We start from the raw sequence: 22,513 nt of genomic DNA, 5'->3' as shown, positions 1-22,513 counted from the left end.
AGTGTTAAACAACAAACAAACCAATCGAATTTGCCAATGTTGACTTCTACTTCATCTTGTGATTTCATTGGTTGGTTAAAGTTCGCAATAGTTGTTCCAGCATGACCTGCAATGTGTTGCCCTCAGATCTGTTTGGTGTGGTTAGCAGCTGGCTTAATTCTTGATGTTTTAATCCATTTTCCAATATGCCTGACATTGCAAGGAAGCATGCCCAGGATCTGTTCATTGTTCATCTGCATACAATGAACTGATAAAAACAACAGATTAGAGCACTCCAGCTGTCATTGCTAATTAATCTTATCAGCATGTATATTGTGTTTCTGCCTCAAGGACCATTGGCTTCCTCCTACTGTCACCACATTATTACCACCACCCCTTGTTGTTATTAATCCCCTTGATCCATACCTACATGTTGTTATTACTTAATCCCTGTTAATGTATATAAGTCTGTTCTGTGCTGTAGTACTTCACTCTTGCTTGACAACGGTATAAGAATCCATACTGAAACGTCGCATCATAAATAATAAAGAACTTGTTATCCATAAAGAATCTTAATTTCTTAATACTGTTCATTGGAGGTCAAATTTTCACCTTAAATTTGAAGATTATAGTTTCTCTCTGAACTGGAGGGGCGGTGGGTAGCCCAACGGTTAAAGCATTCGCTCATCACACAGAAGACCCTGGTTTGATTCCCCACATGGGTACAGTGTGTGAAGCCCATTTCTGGTGTCCCTGCTGTATATTGCTGGAATATTGCTAAAAGCGGCGTAAAACCATACTCACTCACTCTAGCTGGATGGAGGTTCTTGGTCTGGGCAAAATCCTTCATACCGTTATTCAGCTCGTGATTGCTTGGCATTCTCTTAAACTGCAGTGTTATGTATTTTATTATTCATTTGTTATCGGCAGTTAGTGATTCATATTTAATCAGGTATCAGTCCAATTTGTGATCTGTGATTTTAAAGGCTAACTTTTGTTTTCTTATAGAATTCTGTTAGTTTATATTAAATGTGATTTTATACATGACTCCCTTACCTTCGTGCACAAATGATTAAGTATCAACTTTCATATCTGATGTTTATCTATGCCTTTATAAATTGATAAACATTATTGAAAAATAACATTGTTCTCCTTGTTAATTTGTTATGATTGTGATTTCATGTGATTGTGAAATGTGTTGTCAATTTTTGTTCATTCATAACAGATACATTTTAATACAGTGAGTGAGTGAGTTCAGATTTGATACCTGTGAGGGTCCAGGTTAGAATATCAATCTTCAGTAACCCATGCTTGTCGTAAGAGGCGACTAACGGGATCGTGTGGACAGACTCGCTGACTTGGTTGACACATGTCATCGGTTCCCAATGGGGCAGATTGATGCTCATGCTGTTGATCACTGGATAGACAATTGGTCCAGACTCAATTATTTACAGACCGCCGCCATAAAGCTGGAATATTGCTGAGTCCGGCGTGAAACTAAACTCACTCACTCATTCAGGTTCAGGTTTGAAGTATTTCAGCCATATCGTGACTTAAACAAGTAATAGATTCCCAGTACATAAAGTTAAACATAAAACCTGTCCACGAGAGTACATAACACAACGTATAGACAAGAGAAAAGGTGAGACAAGACAATATATTTCAGGAACAGATCACCAGCTCCTAATACACAATCATAGCATGAGAATTATGCGTGCTGCAGTTAAATAGACAATTTCATCCCTGAAAAAAGGCAAAAGTGTTCTTAGGCTACATTTGGAGACCCTACAATGAAATGAAATTAAGGACACATGTCACAATATAACCCAAAGTTGACTGGTTTTTTTCTAGGGGACCTATGGTCTGTATTTACTCCAGGAATGTGTATTTTGTCAGCGCTTAGAGCATGTCCCTCAGTGATGTGGATGAGGCGCTATACAAGTACTCATATTATCATTATTATTACTATTAATTCATTATTCAGGCTTCAAGAAAACACTAAATGAGTTAGTTTTGCCTTATATACAGTGTACTCCACATTAACTGGACATTTTCTCTAATTGGGCGGGCATTTTTGTCCCTGCACAATCCTTCATAATTCAGCTCTTGATAACTGGACACTCTCTCTAACTGGACGGGCATTTTTGTCCCTGCACAATCCTTCATAATTCAGCTCTTGATAACTGGACACTCTCTCTTAACTGGACGGGCATTTTTGTCCCTGCACAATCCTTCATAATTCAGCTCTTGATAACTGGACACTCTCTAACTGGACGGGCATTTTTGTCCCTGCACAATCCTTCATAATTCAGCTCTTGATAACTGGACACTCCTTCATAAATTATCATAATTCAACTTATCATTTCAACTCTTTATAACTGGACATTTGTTTAGCTGGACATTCTCTCTCACTGGACAGGTTTGTCTTCATAATTTATCATAATTGAACTCTATAACGGGACAGGTGTTTTGGTCCTCGCAAAACCTTTGTAATCTGTCATCAGTCACCCCCTGATAACTGGACATTGTTTAAGTGGACATTCTCTAATACATAAGTGTAGTATTGTGTATTTTATTAATCATTTTTATAGACACTTAGTGTTTCATATTTAATCAGTAGTCCAATCATTGATCTTACTTGACTTTCATCTCGACATTGAATCTGCATTTATGTAAATGATGTAACAACCTACATATATAATGTTTATATAAATTGATAAAACATTGTGAAAAAAATATTGTTCTCTTTATTAATTCACCTGGGGTATACAAAAGGTTTGAAATATAGTTTGTCTGCATTGTGATTGAACTATTGTGTTTTAAGGCAGGAAGAATGGCTAATGACATTAGTAACCGACTGGGAGATTTCAGAAGAAGCCGAAAAGCAATTTGTGCCTCTCTTGAAGGATTTCATATTGGCGTATGAATGCTAGAACTATTTTAAACAAGAATGATAACTTCATTTCAGTTTTATTCCAGTTGTAATAAACATTACACAAACAATCTCACAAAGTTGTTTTATAAAGAATTCAACCTCTTTAGTACAACACTACTGCTAATGATAATATTAAGACTTTGTATCAATCATGTTTCAGCATACTTATTTTCAGCAGCACATCACAAATCTTATTTGTGAAAGTGAGTGAGTGAGTTAATATTTAGCGTCACATCTGCAATATTTCAGCCATATCGTGACGAGCAGAACAAGTTAATTTATATCAATATTAAAATCAATAAATTTAGAACATAAAAACCTTTCATCGAAGGACAGTAAAAATACTAGAGCATCACAGATATAAATTTAAAACAAGCATTGTCACTAAGGTGACATAATCCCCCGCCGCAAATTATCAAACCTTACTTTTACTGTGATGAACCTAGGTACCAAATATGAAAAGAATTCAGTCAACGGTTCTTAAGATATTCCAATTAAATGTTGACGGATGATACTATATCCCCGCTTGGGGATAACTAGTACGCTATCATAAAATTAAATCAGTATAGACCGTACAAAATAAGAATGGGCTATAGATCACCAACAACTGAAGTATTTGTGAAAACGGTTGTAAAGTACACACAGAGCAATATATATGTAATGTGTTGGTGTTCTCTAATTAACTTGTTCAAACATATCAGAATTGCAAGTATGATTTTGTTGAACTGAATAGGCAATCTCATTGATTTTGTTTGGTGTAATAAATCCAAATTTACAGTTACACATTTGTCAATACAACAACAATTTTTATGTGTCTAGTTTGGTTATGCAAGCCTTTTAGATTTATTGCATTTATCATAACAAGGTACAGTATGGATTTACAAATGTTTATTATGTACAACACCTGGTTTCGGGGCTACTTCTTGCCCCTTCATCAGATGAATGACAATATGACTTACAAGCAAAATATATGGTGCGTACAGGAGATGGAATTAAAGATTGAGATGTACATTACAATGAGGTTGTTATGTTATTTGCTGAACAATGTAGACATGGCAGCTCATTGTGTAAGTCCACTACTTGTGCCTTCCAAGACAAATAGAGGCTGACTTGGTATGCATAACTCACCAACAGGATTGGGTGATGAGGCTGACTTGGTATGCATAAGTCTACACAGACATATGCTTCATATCAATTGTCCATCTTGAGGACACAGGAATGTCTACACTTGAGACAGGGCGACATCGTGAGGACAGGGCAGGGGCATCTTGAGGACAGAGGCGACATCGCGGGTGACATCATGAGGACATCTTGAGGACAGGCTTACATCATGAGGACAGGGGGCGACATCATCAGGGGCATCTTGAGGACAGAGGCGACATCGTGAGGACAGGGCGACATCATGAGGACAGGGGCATCTTGAGGACAGGGCTGATGTGAGGCAGGGGCGACATCATGAGGACATCGGACAGAGGACAGGGCGACATCTTGAGGACAGGGGATCTTGAGGACAGAGGCGACATCATGAGGACAGGACATCATGGGACAGGGGCATGAGGACATCGCGAGGACAGGGGACATCATGACATCATCTGAGGACAGTGAGGACAGACATCGTGAGGACAGGGTCTTGACATCGCGTGGGACAGGGCGACATCGGGCGACATCGGAGGACAGGGTGACATCATGAGCACAGTGGGCAGGGCTGACTTGCGACATCATGACATCTTGATTAACCGTGACAAATCATGAGGACAGGGCGAAGCTGGCTCTTGGGGACAGAGGCGACATCGTGAGGACGTCTTGACTGTCATTCATTAACAAAAACCTGCCAGCTGGCTCTTGAACGTCCTTGTCGTGGCAAACCTGCATCAGAGAAAAGGAACCATCTAGAAACGGGAAAAGGAATCGCATTAACATTACACCGCTGGTAGGATCGAAGTAGCAATGGAAAGACAACAAGTTATAACATGTTTCGAAGATCATGTGATAACATAAAATGTCCCCATCTTGTCTTCTCAGGGCATTTTATACTGAATGTTGTATCATAACAGCTTGAAGACATGACTGCACTACATTAAACACAGATTCCCTGCTCCTGATTCATCATCTAGAACAGCTAGAACACGAACAGTGAGTGAGTCATTATGGCGTTATGCCGCTTTTAGTAATATTCCAGCAATATCATGGCAAGGGACACCAGAAATGGGCTTCACGCATTGTACCCATGCTCGGAATCGAAATCGGGTCTTCAGGGTGACGAGGGAATACTTTAACCACTAGGATTCCCCCGCAGCCCCTATAACAGGGAAAAGATGAAAGTGTAGTCAATCATTCAGTAGAGGTTGAAGAAGAGCTATCTATGGTGTAACAACTGAATTAAGTAGAGCAGAAAGTTGAGGACGACATGTCTCTACTGGAACAGTTGGGAGAGGTCGAAGAGGACCTTGATTTGGGCAGCCATGTGGATGATGTAGACTGACAGGCAGAACAGCAAGGGGAAGGAGCTGTTCCATCCTATTTATCAGGCATTTTAACTCTGACTGGAGATTGGAAGAATAACCTCAGGCGCTTTGAGAACAGTTTGATAATATCATACAAGAATTGAGAGTTTATGTCAATGGTTAAGATAATGACAGGATAGGGCATGCCTCACACCATCCGGGATTAAATTCGTCGTTTGAAAAGTTTGTGTAACGAGGATATCATGTCCATGGTAGAAAAAGTACACCAAAGCAACGACAATGCCAGGATTGATGCTGCCATGGGCACTGAGTTCCTCCATGTAGAGGATCCAGATCGCCTCAGTGAAGGGCGAGGACACCGCTCTAAACACAGTCCCAAGAACCTGGCTACTCTTCGGAACAGAAACCATGTATCGTTAGAATAAAGGAACGGGAAAAGAGAATCAGGACGATGCAGTAGCTGTTGGTCTTCATTATGCAAAGAAACCTGCTCCATTTCAATGGCTCAATCCCAATTGCAAAGCACGTGATACTATACGCAGTGCTTTGACAAGAACAAACAAGTCTGATGTTTAAAAAGAGGAGACAGTTAAGAAATCGAAACTGGACCATGCTCAGGGGAAGAAACATGGTCAGTGTTTAGTGAATATCTTGTACCGGAATATCAGCTAAAGGTATACTCACAAGATGTGTACAAGAAGCTTTTGAATAAGAGCGAAGTGGTAAACCCGTCGTCCAACCCTCCAAAGTCACTCATCACTGGTAAGTCCCTTAAAGCAGTTAGTCAGTACATGCATGTCCAGTGCACAGTAGCCCGAACTGTTGTTTAAAACACACAGGAACACCCAAAGAGGGGGAAGGTTTGCCCACACTCTAGACAACCCAGGGTGACGTCAGATCGTGAATAGAAACAAGGAAGAGGAAGATGGTTTCCTCCGAGAAGGGGAATCACATAACGTTACACCGCTGGTTCGAGCTTGTGTCAATCAAAAGTAGGATAGAAGAAGCAATGGAAAGACAGCCGGAAGTATTGAAATGTCATCTTGGAGGAAATGTGTATGCAGAAATGTATAGTACATACCCTGGATTGGACATACGCAAATGGTATTGGTGTGGAAAGCAGAACACAATGAAACCACATAAACGCCCAGGAATCAAGCGGAATGTTGTTCAGCTGAAGCAGCTATTAAACTAATTAATCGCCATGCCGGACTATGTGGCTGAACTTTCGAACATTCTGCCCTGCTATATGCAGCAGGATCACATGAACTAATATGGCTATTTTATGTGTCCAGAGTGTAACCCGAACTGTCTGTCCGCACGGGACCCAACTCATATGTAATTTGTACTTGTACAAATGGTATATTTTAATATGCTTTTACTTTACTAATTTACGTGTTTTGTTTGTTTGTCCTCTTTCTATAAAGGTGTTTATATGTAATCTCTACTTGTACAAAGTGTATATTTTAATATGCTTTTACTTTACTCTTTGGTGTGTTTTGTTTGTTTTTCCTCTTTCTATAAAGGTGTATATGTAATCTGTACTTGTACAAAGTGAGTATTTTAATATGCTTTTACTTTACTCCTTGGCGTGTTTTGTTTGTTTTTCTTCTTTATATAAAGGTGTACATATGTAATCTGTACTTGAACAAAGGGTATATTTTAATATGCTTTTACTTTACTTTTACTAATTTACGTGTTTTGTTTGTTTTTCCTCTTTCTAAAAAGGTTTTACGTGTTTTGTTTGCTTTTCTCCTTCTTATTTATTTTCTTATATAAAGGTGTATATATGTAATTTGTACTTGAACAGAGGGTATATTTTAAGATGCTTTTTACTTTACTCCTTGATATGTTTTATTTATTTTTCCTCTTTCTATAAAGGTGTATATATGTAACGAATGTTTAGCATTAGACGGTGTCTTCAGGATAAGGGGTTTAGCAAACATCACGTTGATTCTTCACCCAAAAGTACAAAGAATATACTCCAATATCATTGGTAACGTGTTTTTCATGACATTTTGCCTTGGGTAACTGTTTCATCCTTCTATGTTATTCTCCTTTTAAAACAGGTAATATTTATTTAGCCTCTATCTATCTAATTATATGTAAACACATTCCAGTAGGGCGTTATCATGGCCCTGTCTTTACATTCATTACAACTTGTACCATGTTTAAACTGTCAGGTAATATAGATATGCCAACATCTTGTTTAAACTTTAATGTCCGTATCTTTAACATGGAAGACATGTATATCTTGAGAAAGTAGAACCAAACAGGAAGAAGATGAACGTTTAGCCAGTCATTCAGTCGAGTCTGAAGAAGAGCTATTCGTGGTGCAACATTTGCATCAAGTACAGCATGGCTTCATCATCTTTAGAACGTAGAACAACAGCTAGAACAGGAAGAAGATGAACAGATGAACGTTTAGCCAGTAATTCAGTAGAGATTAAAGAAGAGCTATCAGTGGTGCAACATTTGCATCAAGTATGAAACAATGTATCGCGAGAATAAAGAACCAGAACGCTTAATTCTTTGCCCGAGCAGTAGCTGTCCGTCTTCATTACGCAAAGAAACCTGTTCCATTTCAACGGCTTGATGTTACAGAGCATGGGATACTAGAAGTAGAAGAACTGCATTGACAAGAACGAACAGGGCTGATGTTCAGAAAACATGAAGAAATAAAACTATTTAGCCGAAATCGGAATTGAACCTAGATCCTGCTCAGGTCGGGAAACTTGACTGTGTTCAGTGAATAACTGGCACCAGAATACCAGTTGAAGTATACTCTCAAGATGTGTACAACACGCTTTTGTACAAGAGCTAAGTGGTAAACCCCTCCAAAGTCACTATTCTCTACCCCCACAACAGCCACTATGATGTGATTACATCCCAGGCAGCTTGTACCGGGTGCAGTGACGTGGGTTTTAACAACAAAGAAGACCATTGCTGTACCAGGCAATTTAAATGTCACCAATGTTGGCGTCCTGGCTAATGTGGTTAAGGTGAGGATGAAGCCATTCCATTCCTGGACTGCAGTGGGTGGTTTACCACGTCAACGACATCAAGAGATGTATATGAGATAACCATTCATACCCACAAGAATGAAGCTGAATGTTGATCAGCTGAAGCAGCTATTAAACCGTTTTATCGCCATGGTGGATTGGTGGCTAAAAGTTTAAACTGGTTAGTTCATGTGTCCAGACTGTAACCCGAACGGACTGTCCGTATGGGACTCAACTCATATGTAACCTGTACTTGTACAAAGTGTATATAAAATATGCTTTAACTTTAAACCTTGTGTGTCTATGTGACGAATGTTTAGCATTTAGACATTAAGTATTTGACATGGCTGGTTATACAGTTGTGGGTACTAAACTACCGGGCAAAAGAAAGTTATCACCGACTTGACTTGATCAGAAAATAGAAACAAAGAGATTTATGATGATTATTTTACAAACAGAAATCATTTTCCAATTATTTGACTGAAATTGTATTGCAAGGCTGGTCTTGCATTTGCCACGGTTCATTAAGAAAGCGTCAAGGGGTCAAAACTAGAAATTACACAAATCAGGGTTCATTCAAAAAGTGCATAAACAGTCACATAATGAGACAGGAGTCATGGTACACGTCATCAATAGTAAGTGTCACCACCTTGGGCGTCATACACTCGAAAACACACATCTCCTCACTGACGTCGTCATTCGGCGGATCACATCAGCAGGAATCCTGTTACATAAGTCCATAAGAGTCTGTTCAGGTGGTTCGCTGGAAGTGGTACACAGTCTCAGCTGACGATTCAGATGATCCCAGAGATGTTCAATGGATCTCATGTCTGGAGAACGCGCTGGCCATGGTAATACGTATACGCAGTATAGACTATAATTTACGAACAATTCTTGCAGTGTGGGGCATTGCGTTGTCGTGCTGCAAAAGGACTCCTTGACTGTTGTTGAATAATGCAAAAGGTATCCCTGTATCGCTAGGCATTCAAATTTCCTCGGATGATATCCAGTCTCCTTGTTCTCTGGTCACAAATGACACCCCACACCATCACGCCCCCTCCATCAAACGGATGAACTACCGCTCCATCCGCTCTCCTCTACCTCGAACTCTGCCATCGTTTCTGAACCGACTGAACCGACTTTCATCTATAAAGAGCACTCTCTCCCAGTCACGTCTAGTTCGTGCCCATTGTACCAAGTCTGTGTTGATGGTGTAGACGGGTCAAGGCCATCCCACGGAATAACAGCTAACGAACTCTCAGCTGATGGCATGTCATCGTTTCTGAACCGACTGAACCGGCCGGTGTAGTGACTTTCATCTATTGCTAATCTGCGGGGATGAAGCGGTCTTCGGCCGGTGTCGTGACTGTTGGTCTTCCGAACACAGGCGGTCTCGGGTCTGGCCTGTTTATTGCTACTGGTTTATCTGCCGGATGTAGCGGTCTTCGTCGGCGGTGTCGTGACTGTTGGTCTTCCCAAACACAGGCGGTCTCGGGTCTGGCCTGTTTATTGCTACTGGTTTATCTGCCGAATGTAGCGGGATCTTGGCTGCAGGTCTCGGGTCTGGCCTGTTTATTGCTACTGGTTTATCTGCCGGATGTAGCGGTCTTCGGTCGGTGTCGTGACTGTTGGTCTTCCCAAACACAGGCGGTCTCGGGTCTGGCCTGTTTATTGCTACTGGTTTATCTGCCGGATGTAGTGGTCTTCGGTCGGTGTCGTGGCTGTTGGTCTTCCCAAACACAGGCGGTCTCGGACCTGGCCTGTTTATTGCTACTGGTTTATCTGCCGGACGTAGTGGTCTTCGGTCGGTGTTATGTCGTGACTGTTGGTCTTCCCAAACACAGGCTGTCTCGGGTCTGGCCTGTTTATTGCTACTGGTTTATCTGCCGGATGTAGTGGTCTTCGGTCGGTGTCGTGGTTGTTGGTCTTCCCAAACATAGGCGGTCTCGGGTCTGGCCTGTTTATTGCTACTGGTTTATCTGCCAGATGTAGCGGTCTTTGATCGGTGTCGTGACTGTTGGTCTTCGAACACAGGCGGTCTCGGGTCTGGCCTGTTTATTGCTACTGGTTTATCTGCCGGATGTAGCGGTCTTGATCGGTGTCGCGTGACTGTTGGTCTTTCCAAAACACAGGCGGTCTCGGTCGGTGTCGAGACTGTTGGTCTTCCCAAACACAGGCGGTCTCGGGTCTGGCCTGTTTATTGCTACTGGTTTATCAATTTGCTGATGTGACCTGGCTGCTGTTGAAGGATCTGGCCAGCTGACGTTGTGAAGGCCCATATTGGCCATACCGATCACCCAGACTCATTGTCCTTGTGTTACTTAGTATATATGTGGTGTTTCTTCTTTACTGCAAGCTTGCTCAGTCCAACTTGGTATTTATGCCACCATCATGCCCACGCATTTGGGACAATCTCCCGCAACTTCGCTTTTCACGTACGAAGGTTTAGGAACATGTTGCATTTTGGCGAATGTTGTCTGCTTGGGTTCAAACCTGCACCAGCGTTTTTGTTTTATACAAGTACTTTACAAGTGATAACTTTCTTTGCCTGGTAGTTTATTATGCCCACACGGCCATTTCGTCTACTCGTTAGTGGATGTAAAGGAGCGGGTGAAAAACACTTTTGTATATAACTTATTGTTAAAGTTGAAATGATAACAATATAACCTTTGATTCAAAATCAAATGACTACGTAATAAGCAAGAATACCATTAAAATATATGATACAGGTCATCCCTGAGAAGACTGTTGTATTGTGTCATTGTGAAGTTGATAATAAGGTAGAGTTTTACATATACGCTAATGTCCAGCCACAAAGGCCTGGCTGAAACATGCAAACGTGAAATAAGGTAAGCTACGGCTACCTGTAGATAACACTGCTCGTTGAGATAAGAGGATTAATGATTAATCTTTCGCACCACGAACCATGCCAACTCCAAGTTCACCACATAGAGGAAGTAGAATAACAGCTAGAACAGGAAGAAAATGAACATTCAGTCAGTCATACAGTAAAAGTTGACGAAGAGCTATCCACGGTACGACATTTAGATCAAGTAGAGCAGGATGTGAAAGACGACATGTCTTCACTTTAGCGTGGTCGAGAAGGAACTCGCTTTGGTCAGCCACATTGATTATATAGACCAGAACAACAAGGGGGAGAAGCCGTTTCAGCCTATTTTTAAGTGAGTTTAGTTTTACTCCGCTTTTAGCAATATTCCAGCAAGATTATGACGGGGACACCAGAAATGGACTTCACACATTGTACCCTTTTGGAGATCGAACCCGGGCCTTTATTGATACCTACTTGGGTGTTCCACTTCTTTTACATCAGATCACGGATATAAGATTAAAGACAGCTTTGTTATCGGAGTATTGGATCAGAAATGGTGTCACAGATTTGTTGAGTGCTGCCTTAGCAGTAAGATCAGCCATTGTGTTACCAGAAATTCCAACATGGCTGGGTAATAAACAGAGGACGATGGCGTATTGGCCAGTTGCAAGTAAATTATATAATTCAATAATTTCAATTAAAGAATTTACAAGATAAGTTTGCCCATCCTGTTAATGTGGCATTTGCTTCTGCTGTGGAAATAGAGGCTCGTGATCTTGTAATCGAGAAGATATTGTTCTGGCTCATGACAGTTGCACAGGCCACTGCGCCACCATCTGCAATAAGAACAAACAGGGTTGATGTTCAAACCCAGCAGGCAATTCAGTTATTCAGAGAAACTGGCATTGAACATGGACCTGGCACCCGAATTCCAGCTGAAGTTATACTCTCAAGTTGTGTACAACAAGCTTTGGTACAAGAGCGATGAGTCATTCATCTTATGATGTGATTACACCCATAACAGCTTATATCAGGTACAGTGAATGTTGTGAAGACGTGGGTTTTAACAACAAAGAACAAAGAACAACCATCGCTGTACCAGAAAATTTAGATGTCACCAATGTCGGTGTCCTGGCTAATTTGAGGATGAAGGCAGGGGGTAGTTTCCCATTTCGTATTGTTACCAACGGCATCAACATATGTGCATCAACAAAGCTGCCATCACGACCACCTCATGCGAATCTCTGGATCGTTATTCTACCTGCAATCAAGAGGATAATGCCAGAAAACATACATGTTCAGAAGAACACCTTTACAACACCTGTAACTAACCCCACACCCTGAAACACCTGTGCTCAATTACACCTATAAACGTGGATCAAGGACGTTCACCAAACAACATATAAAAAGTTCATTTTTATGACTGGAAAACCTTTAGAGTAGGCTACTGAATGGAGATTAATGGAGTATCAGTAATCTTGTGTTTCGTTTCATGTATGCACCACAACATTGATTTTTGTGTAAACAGGTCAATGAACAATAAAACAAGACTTTTTCAGATAAATACGTTTGTAAATAATTCTAAGACCGTACACCATTGCAGAGGTGCGTATATGCCACGTTTTCTAAATTATTTCCTACCGTATCGTGCATATTTTTTATCCGTACATACGCCGATACGGCCCTTATCTGGAGCCCTGATGTAACTAAATTGTGTACACCTTGTATGAAAGGAGAAGGGGAGATGTAGGGCCTCTTAGTTCAAAACTCTTTCTAGGAGACAACGCTATGAGGGTAATGGGATGGTGTCTTTTATCCCTTGTTCCCCAAAAAAGGAAATTAGAAGAGAAATACTGGTACTCCTAACTCGGCCTTTCGGGAAAAAATGTCTTTAAAGGGCCTGCTTTACCTAGTGGAGTGGGCGGACTACCATCTAGAAGAGGCTACCTGGGAACCCACAGGCCACATTCCTGCCTATCTGCTGGAAGACTACAACTACAGTTGCCTCCCGTGTCTTGTGAGCGCCTCAGACTTGCTTCAGCTACTGTTGAGAGGTCACTGAAGACAGCAGTAAAGTCACCGGGCGGTCTACATTCAGCGCACATGCAGCTGGACATATACAGATACGCATTTGGTCACCTACCGGGTTACGAGATTTTCTTACATAAGAACGTTTTCAGTAGACTGTGTCTATCTCAACACTGGTGGTATTCCCTGAATCATCACGGCGAAGGTTTCCTGTGAGAGTTTCACCACGGCTTACCATGAAGAAGATATGGATGACGACGGGGATAGTTCTGAAGTTGCGGACTGTGCCGGTGGAGACGATCGTCATGTTTGTCATCAGTAAAGTGCGCACCTTGAGGACACTGAACTCTCAGTAATAAACTGTTAGTATAGTCTATATTCGGGCAATATTCTCCGCTCTGGCTTTGTGGATAACAAACAATACAGACATGGCAAAAAGCAGTGAAGTTTGTGGAAGTTCTAGTGGCGGTTGGATTGGCATATCATTTGTCAGTGCACCACAAAGTTCACAATCAGCTGAAAAATCTGTAGGTTTAGAAATATCCCATGCATGTCTGAGAGAAATTGACCGTTATTCAACTATTCATCGGGATTTTACATTTGTGGACATTCTAAACGAAAATTTAAATGTTATACAATTGCAACAATCTGCTAGAATAGATGAACGCGTACGCGTTACAATATCAAAAGTCAATTCAAAATACCAGAAGCTGACTTGGGTGAAAAAGCAGGTCTATTTGAAGCAGACGTATTGATTGGGATTATTGGAAAATGAACTTGTAAATACAAGGCAAATCAGCAGGACTGTTCGCGAGCCTGCTGAAACCCCGCCTCAAACATCACTCACTCACAGCAGACCAATTGAAAAGATGAGCCAACGCCAGACGTACAGAACCCTGAACAACGTTCAGGCATCAACGTTAAAAGCTCTAGACTTTGTACAAAACCTTGGACTTACACCATCTAGCATCAAACTAAAGTCATCAAATGGTGATGAATTCACTGTTAGATATGATCAGGCTGAATCAGAAGATGAGGAAAATTTGTCACAAATCCTGTTTGTACTTGATACGTGACTCAACTTATCATGAAATTGCCCAGACCTGAAACAAAGACCTGCCCAGAGTCGGCGCAGTTGCCGAACTCCGAGCTAAACTGTCCGTGAGTTCAAAATACGCACGTTCCTGGCAGTATTCCTGGAGCAGTGATGATCTTTAAGAACGAGCTTGAATCTAGCGTTAGGCAGTATTAGAATCTCGGCCATATGTACAAAACGTTAAGATTAAGTTCGGTGGGGACGGGACCTGGGTCAGCAGCCTCTCAAATTGTGTAGTTTTCTCATTTAACATCGTAGATGACACAATCAAACAAGCCTCAAGAAACCAATGCACTTTAGCAATTGTCAGCTGCAGAGAACTATAACCACCTCAATGTCTCTGGTTCCGTTATTTGAAGAAGTCAATTCTGTTGATAAGGCCAAGTTTATTCTTATTGGGGACAAACGTATAGGAATCGAGATTTTCTTTGGGCTGATATGAAAATGGTTTAGGGGGTTCGACTGGAAACTCTGCTTGCCCGCTGTGTAAAGTGCACAAGGACGACCGACGCAACATGACGCATGACTGGTTGTACTATTCTACCGATGGTGCAGGACAATTGACGAGATAAGATGTCACGCAGATAAGCTCCGGGTTGGTGTTCAACACATTCCACTGGTTGAAATAGGTATCGACAATTTTGTCCTGGACGAGCTACATCTCTTGATGAGAATCACGGACGTTCTGGAAAGAATGATTATTCAGGATGGGGAAGCAAGGGATAAAGAGTTAACGAAATTAAGGCAAGGGAAACCTAGATATTTAGATGGGATAGTGGAAAGCATCAGAAGCTGTGGGGTGTCGTGTAATGTGTGGGAAGATAGGGACGGCAAGGGACTAAAATGGACAAGTCTCTCAGGGGACAGCAAGAATATATTTCTGAATCAACTGCCTGACAAACTTACGGTGGACTGACACCAGACATGGAGACGGACTTCATCAACGTTTGGACCGGATTTAGGGGCATCTACAAGTTGGTAGTTAGCGGGGAGAGCAACAACAGTTGTAAGACATGGCGAGGGAGTGGATACAGCTGATTCTTGGAGTAGGGGAGAAAAGGAAGGGGTGCTCGTCTAAGAACATCATGCCCTACATGCACTGTTTAGTGTACCATGTCCCTGTGTTCATGTCGAGGCACGGGAACATTGGTAGGTTTAGTGGACAGGCCCTGGCAAAAATGAATGATGACATCAAACGGATTCATCAGCAGAAAACCCAAAAGTGGGACGGTCCAATTGAGACTATGACTGTAAGAAGCGCAAAAAGGGCTAGTATACAATATGACATCAGAAATGTCGTCCCCAGTACTCAACCACTTTTAGAGGACCTGAGCGTGGCTGATTTAAGAGACAAACTTGTCTCACTTGGAGTACACTCTAAAGTGTCAACTTTAGAGAGACTGATTAACATGATCAGTTCAGTTACACATGTTTAGTGTGATGCCATGATATGGATAGAATGCTTGCCCACTACCTGTACATTGGCTCCAAAGTTCATTGGTTAGTTACAACGTTTTCTGAAATGTATTGTGCATAATGCAATGTCATGTGATTCTGATTTGTGAGTGCTTATGTTGTAAAGACATCTCTTGGAATACAATGTATATTTTGTAAAAATTGTGACTCGCAATGAAATAACAAACGGTTTTATTGTAGAGGACCGGATGCACTCACTGTCAGGCTTAACTGCCTTTCCCGCTGAGCGACCTAGCCAGGATCTCTAGACCTGTACGTACATTTGTGCCCTGAGTAAAGGGATATAACTCCACACAACACATAAGTCTTGTACCTGTGGTTGATAAACATTAAAAATAAACTATGAAGATGTTTTTTATCACTACTGAAAATTTGCATATGCATTGAAAATATTTTGATAGTTGTGATATTGGTGAAACAGCTTTCCTGTCTACAATAATAAACGACTCGTCGATCACTGAAGTTCGGTGTTTTCACTGAAAATGGGGAATTACGTTTGTATCTAGAAGCAATCGTGGGACACATTTTCAAAGTAGTTGTGACTTTCTTCCTAATGCTATTAACAGTTCCAACTTACATAACCATAAAGACATAATTTCCAACAATATGAATCCAGGGGGACATATTCTGAATACTTGGCCCTAACTGACGAAGTTTTAAACTACAGGTCCTCTTTATCTATCACCATTTTACGGTTGGGTGATTTCAATCCTGGTGTGATCCCATTGGCACAGATTCTTGGGTATGTGGTGAGGAATATAGAAAGAGTGAGTGAGTGAGTTTTACGCCGCTTTTAGCAATATTCCAGCAATATCACGGCGGGGGACACCAGAAATGGGCTTCACACATTGTACCCATGTGGGAAATCGAACCCCGGTCTTCGGCGTCACGAGCGAACGCTTTAACCACTAGACTACCCTAGTGTTGGTCATAGCTAACAATAATCGTTGTTGATGGTATGGCCTTGACAGAAAAATAGATAGATGGTAATCTGCTGCTGCAATATTTCAACAAGCACATAGTGATTGTTCCGCAGATTGTACTCAGGTGCCATCAGATACTGATGATGAAAGCGGAACGATTGTCATTCACAGATTCTTCCAACTTCCCCGGCATGCCGCTGAAATCATTTCCAACAACAACCGGTCTGTCTGAACTTTCAAAAGAATACTTCCCCAATTTCTACAACACAAAAGTCAACGAGAAGGCTATCCTCCCGTGAACACGTTCGGTCCCGACAGTATGTTCTCAGGTGAACGTGAAAACGAAGAGAAGGTTTTCGCAATTTCCATATTCAACATGTATGGAGACATACGTCTTACTGCCAAGTGATGTCGATACACCAGTTGGTGAGGGTGTACTGCCTTTCCGTGTGACGTTAAATATTAACTCACTCACTCACTACTGCCTTTCCGTGGCGTATTTATCCGCCATCAGCCATCACTCCACCACATGGATAGACGCTACTCAGTATGGCGTCTTCAGTGGTCAATGCCTCAAGACCAAGATCTCAAAATAAGTCATGCAAGTAATGAATGGGAAGATACGTTCCAGTGTTTGGATGGGTGGATCCCAGTACAGTGTTGATGGCTACGACAGGGAAGCAGGACTGCCTTTGAAATAACGGGTTGTTTCTGGTATGGCTGTACAAAGTGCTCCAAGGCTGTACAAGAGCCACATCCCACCCTGGGACAGTCATGGGAGAGGTTCACCAACAAACCCCGTATCAAATACACAATGCCATTTTAGAAAGTGGTCAAATGTAACATATGTTATATTTGGGATTACACTTTCTCAGAAAAGGTACAGATTCTAGTACTTTTGGGGGGTTGAGTCCCATCCGGGATTCGAACCCACACCCTCAGAGTCAGGCACCTAATCGCCAGCACACAAAGTCAGACGCCTAGACCGCTCAGCCATCGCGGCTTACACAAAAATGGAAGTCGGACAACTGGAAGCCGCGATGGATGAGCGGTCTAGGCGTCTGACTCTGAGGGTGTGGGTTCGAATCCCGGATGGGACTCAACCCCCCCAAAAGTACTAGAATCTGTACTTTACTGAGAAAGTGTAATCCCAAATATAACATATGTTACAACCCTGTATCGCCTTGCATTCTCAGCCAACACGAAGACGTAGAGAAAATTGTCCAGATATGGTTATGCGAATTCAAAGACAGACAGCCTGAAATTGAAAGAATTCATAGCCAGCTGTGAATTTCTATCAAACCCTTTAGACCCTCGTGACGCCTTCCTTAGAGGAAGGAACAAATGACACACAATTGCATTTTATGCCCAAGAAGTCTGTTCCCTGTATCCACACATTTACAAGTACGGACAATTCCCGTTAGGACACCAGTCGGTTGTGGATCAAACCCCTGTGTCACAATTGAATTACCTAGAAGGACTCCTCCTTCACAACTGCACCACCCCTTATTGCCGTACAGAGCTGATGGTGACACTAATCGTCTGGTGAACATGTGCTGATTGTCAGCTGGGTGGGGATTATCGTCATTCGGATGAGGTATGTGCTGGAGTGGGAACATACACAACCACTGAGGTGCAGACAGCAGTACGGGAGCGTGGATACATGGTTCTACACATATTCGGAGCTTGTTATTTTGACCAATTTCCCCAATACAGCAGAAATACCCACCAAGACTGATTGCTAAATACGTAGATAACGTTTTCAAGAAAAAACAAGAGGCCCGTGGCTTCCCAGATGGATGTACTCATCCCCAAAATTATGTAAAGCAAATTTACCTCAAAGAGCGGGTTCGGCTTGATGAAACACAAATCAGGAAGAATCCTTGGTTGCGGACATTTGTTAGAGGATGTTTGAACAACCACTGGGGCAAGTTTTTTGTGTGATAACAACTCAACGCCGGCTAACTATTGCGTTAGCGGATTAGCAAAACACTGCGGATTAATCAGCACATCTTTTGTGTCTGTTCGTGTACGTTGATAACACTGGCCTCTGTGGTCAACAGGGTCTGAGTAGTAATCGGTTTAAGATTAAGGGACCTTTGTTTTAAGGTGATTCGTGTGTGTTAATCCGCTGCAGACAAACCCCGATGTCGCATTATAATCTGAGTTCTATTTTGTTTACCATAGGGGAAGCATGCGTGGACTACAGTTATCTTAATCCTCCGACTTGGACTGCCCCGATTTGGGATTATCTTCACTTGGAAGAGCGGACTGTGTGAGATTATATTGAGTATTACAGACATTGTTAAGGAAAGCAAAGAATTGTGATAGCGGTGGTCGCTCGTGACAAAACCACGAGTAGTATTAGGATAACTGCTCCAAGGGTACGCCTGCAGTGGCCTGTCAGCACGTTAGCTGCTCGCTGATTGGTTAAAGACGTCGCTGACAACCCGCTTGACGTACATGCAAGATCGTCTGGATACTTTTATTCGATTGCCCATAAGATGAAACAAACAGAACAGAAGACTGTAACAGTACATTAAAAAGTGCACAAACTGTTCAGAAAGTCATTCTTACTTCTCAAAAGACACAGAATTCACCCAGAACTTGCAGATGTTTCAGTTAAACAGCACATCTTATTCAGATATTTTCTGACGTTTTGAAATTGCTGACGAATGTGTACCAAGGTCCTCTACAAATCCACAAAGCCTTGGTTCTACAAGAATTATACACAAGCCAGGAAAGCGAGGCAAAAAGGCAGATAACTGTTTTTGACATCACCCAACTGTCCATAATTTAAATAAATTCAAAATACTAAATGCCAAAGCTCGTCGTACCTTCAAACAACACAGGTGCCAATCCTGGCGAGACTATGTGTCCAAAATAAATACCCGAACGCCTATGTCCAAAGTTTGGAATATGGTGCAAAGAATTAAGGATCGAAATTCGGCGTGCACCTTCTCATGGAGGGTTGTAAACTATTTATCAGTAATTCTGGAAAAGCAAATAGACTGGGATATACTTAGCAAAACATTCGTCTTCATCAAATTATACACCAGAATTTAAAAAATTGAAAGAACAAGAACAAAAGAAAAGAACAGGAATTTTGATTCTGATAATGGTGAAGATTGAAACGAAGTCTTCTTCCATTCAAGAGCTGTATACCGTCTTTGGGAAGGCTCATGATAATGAATATTATCAGCACCTAAGCAGTATCGGTTACTTAAATAATTTACCTGATTCCTCTTTAAGAACACTTTTAAATATATTTGATCAGATTTGGATAACAAGTATTTTCCCTTCATAGTGGCGAAATGCTGTTGTAATGGCCCAGTTCCTCGATACCTCAAATAACCGGCCTAATTTGTACCAGTTGTGTTTGTAAGACCATGGAAAGGGTCGTCAATAACTACTAAGAAATAAATATTATTACAAATATTAAATGTAGGTTTAGAAAAAAACAGAAGTACCCTAGACCATTCAGTAAGATTGGAAACGTTTTTTAAGGATGCTATCATCAATAATCAACACGCTGTGTCCCTATTTTGCGATTTAGGAAATGTATATGATAGGGCTTAGAAATATGGAAATTTTATAGATCTTCATGAAAAGTGACTGAGACCGTTTACCGCATTTCATATCTCGGTTTTTAACAGATCAGCAGTTCCAGGTACGTGTGGGTTCCACCATGTCTGATTAAAGTGGTTAAAGCGTTCGCTCATCAAGCCGACTACCCGATTCCCCACATGGGTACAATGTGTGAAGTCCATTTCTGGTGTCCCCCGCAGTGATATTGGTGGAATATTGCTAACAGCGTGAAACTAACCTCACTCACTCACTCCAGTATAAAGATAAACAGCTCATCTAATGTTTCAATTGAATCTATTGATGGGTCATGTTTTGTAAATGATTTTAATATATCATGTCGAGGTGAAAATATGTGCATGATTGAGAGAAAGGTGTGCCTGAATACAATTAATGATTGGTAAGAACAAAATGGTTTTAAGTTTTCAAAATTTTAAAAAAGGTGCATTTATTCCTGTCAGGAGGTATTAACTGCACATGGTCCCGGAATTGCATGTAGCAGGTGCTCCCATCAAAGTTGTGAAGCCTCTTACTTTCCTCGCACATATCAAATATCTTAAGCTAAATGCCTGAAGGCACTTGATCTTCTGACAGTTGTTTCTGACTCCAAGCGGGTAGGACACCAATTTTGTGGGGTCAGCAATTTTGTACATAAAAATTATAAAAAAATATGTTTAAAATTATAGCTTTAAAATTATGGAAAAGGGGAGGGTCATTGATTTTGTACATGTCATGCAGGGGGTCACTTATTTTGTACATAAATTTTAGGGAGGGTCATTTACATTGTACATGCTTTTCCATAAAATCATCATTTCCCGAACACGAATTGATTATTTCAATACATGTACTTTAACCGCACCACACTAATGAACTGTCGACACTGAATGGCCAAGCCAGTCGTCAATATGTGAATATTGGATTCACAGGAAATAATTTAAGTAAAGTATATTCCTTTGCCTTTGAGGCTGAGTAAGAGGCATATGCCAAATAAAAAGACCATGGACTCAGCAATCTAAAGAGGATTTGCTTCTCGCATTAGACACATTTTATCAACAATACGACTTGTAAACAGCATAAAATATGTCTGAAGAAACTTGTATTAATTATACCAGATTGAAAATATGGAGCTGAAATGGTTCTACACTGTGATGGTTATACAAGGGTTATCATCAACGGCACAAGAGTTGACAGTGACACCTACATCAGCAGCAGTTCGTGACGACAGAGAGGAGTTTCACTCGACAGCTGCAGCCACATCATCTTCGACTGTGACATCAGTATTGCGTGACATCACCAATATGACAACTGCAGCAAGCTGTAACATGACTGACGTGGATGTCAGAGACGGTATCATCAGCAACGAAACTATGACTGACGACTGTAACAACACTGCAAACGAAGAAGAACAGCAAACCAACTCCCTATTTGCTTTGATCCATTCTGGCAGTATGACAGAGGCTACGTACAACTCCTTCCAGGTAGTGCATAGATATATCCAAGTGTCCCTCTCGGTGATAGCCCTCGCCACCAACATCTGCAGTGTCATCGTGTTCAATCGAAAACGGATGAAGCCCGTCAAGTACAATCCTACAGGCACTGTGCGCTTCCGAGGTCCTCTTCCTCATCTGTTTGGTGACCGGCAGCATCATGAGGTTGATATACGGCACAGAGCGTCTGACTAAACGCATCTACCTTCTCTATGGCATCTACGTTGACATATACGTGGCTGTGGCCTTTAGGAGAGCTGGATTTTGTTACACCTGCTTGGTGTCCGCTGAGAGGTTCATTGCTGTCACGTTTCCTCTTCAGGCCAAAAGTATGCGTCTTGTGAAACATCCTGGTGTCGTCTGCGCAATGATAATGGCGGTTTGCTTAATAGCACATATTTACAGACCCTTGAAATTTGTTGTCATATCTTACCTGGTGTCAGACAACACAACAACCCACGGGCTCCAGTATTCGTCAATGTATGTCAAGGATAAAGTTCATTTTGATAACTTCGGTTCCGCTAGTATATTCATATTTGTGTATTTCATGCTTTTCGGATGTCTTATTTTCAATCTTCTGATTGTGATATCACTCCGACGTCACAGCAAGGGGAGACAATCGATTAATTCCAGTCAGAACTCGGAAGAAGAGCAGAAGAGAGAGATGCAGAAGGCAGTAACTATAATGGCGTCAACATTCGTCTTCG

The 22,513-nt window shown here is 41.5% G+C and overlaps 2 long non-coding RNA genes across 2 annotated transcripts; one reads left to right on the top strand and one right to left on the bottom strand.

Moving 5' to 3' along the window:
- Positions 1-2,104: 2,104 nt before the first annotated feature.
- LOC124276570 lies at positions 2,105-2,420 on the bottom strand. The gene is made up of 2 exons (XR_006898571.1): positions 2,310-2,420; positions 2,105-2,278 (listed from the first exon to the last, which is right to left on the bottom strand). It is a non-coding gene; the product is annotated as an uncharacterized LOC124276570 (long non-coding RNA).
- LOC124276569 lies at positions 2,330-2,982 on the top strand. Its single transcript, XR_006898570.1, has 2 exons — positions 2,330-2,398; positions 2,444-2,982. It is a non-coding gene; the product is annotated as an uncharacterized LOC124276569 (long non-coding RNA).
- Positions 2,983-22,513: the final 19,531 nt, after the last annotated feature.

This window comes from Haliotis rubra, unplaced genomic scaffold, assembly GCF_003918875.1.
Source record: "Haliotis rubra isolate DU_JTF1 unplaced genomic scaffold, ASM391887v1 Scf21, whole genome shotgun sequence".
NCBI lineage: Eukaryota > Metazoa > Mollusca > Gastropoda > Lepetellida > Haliotidae > Haliotis > Haliotis rubra.
The sequence above is the reverse complement of the archived record's forward strand: the minus strand, read 5'-3'. Positions and strand labels throughout refer to the sequence as shown.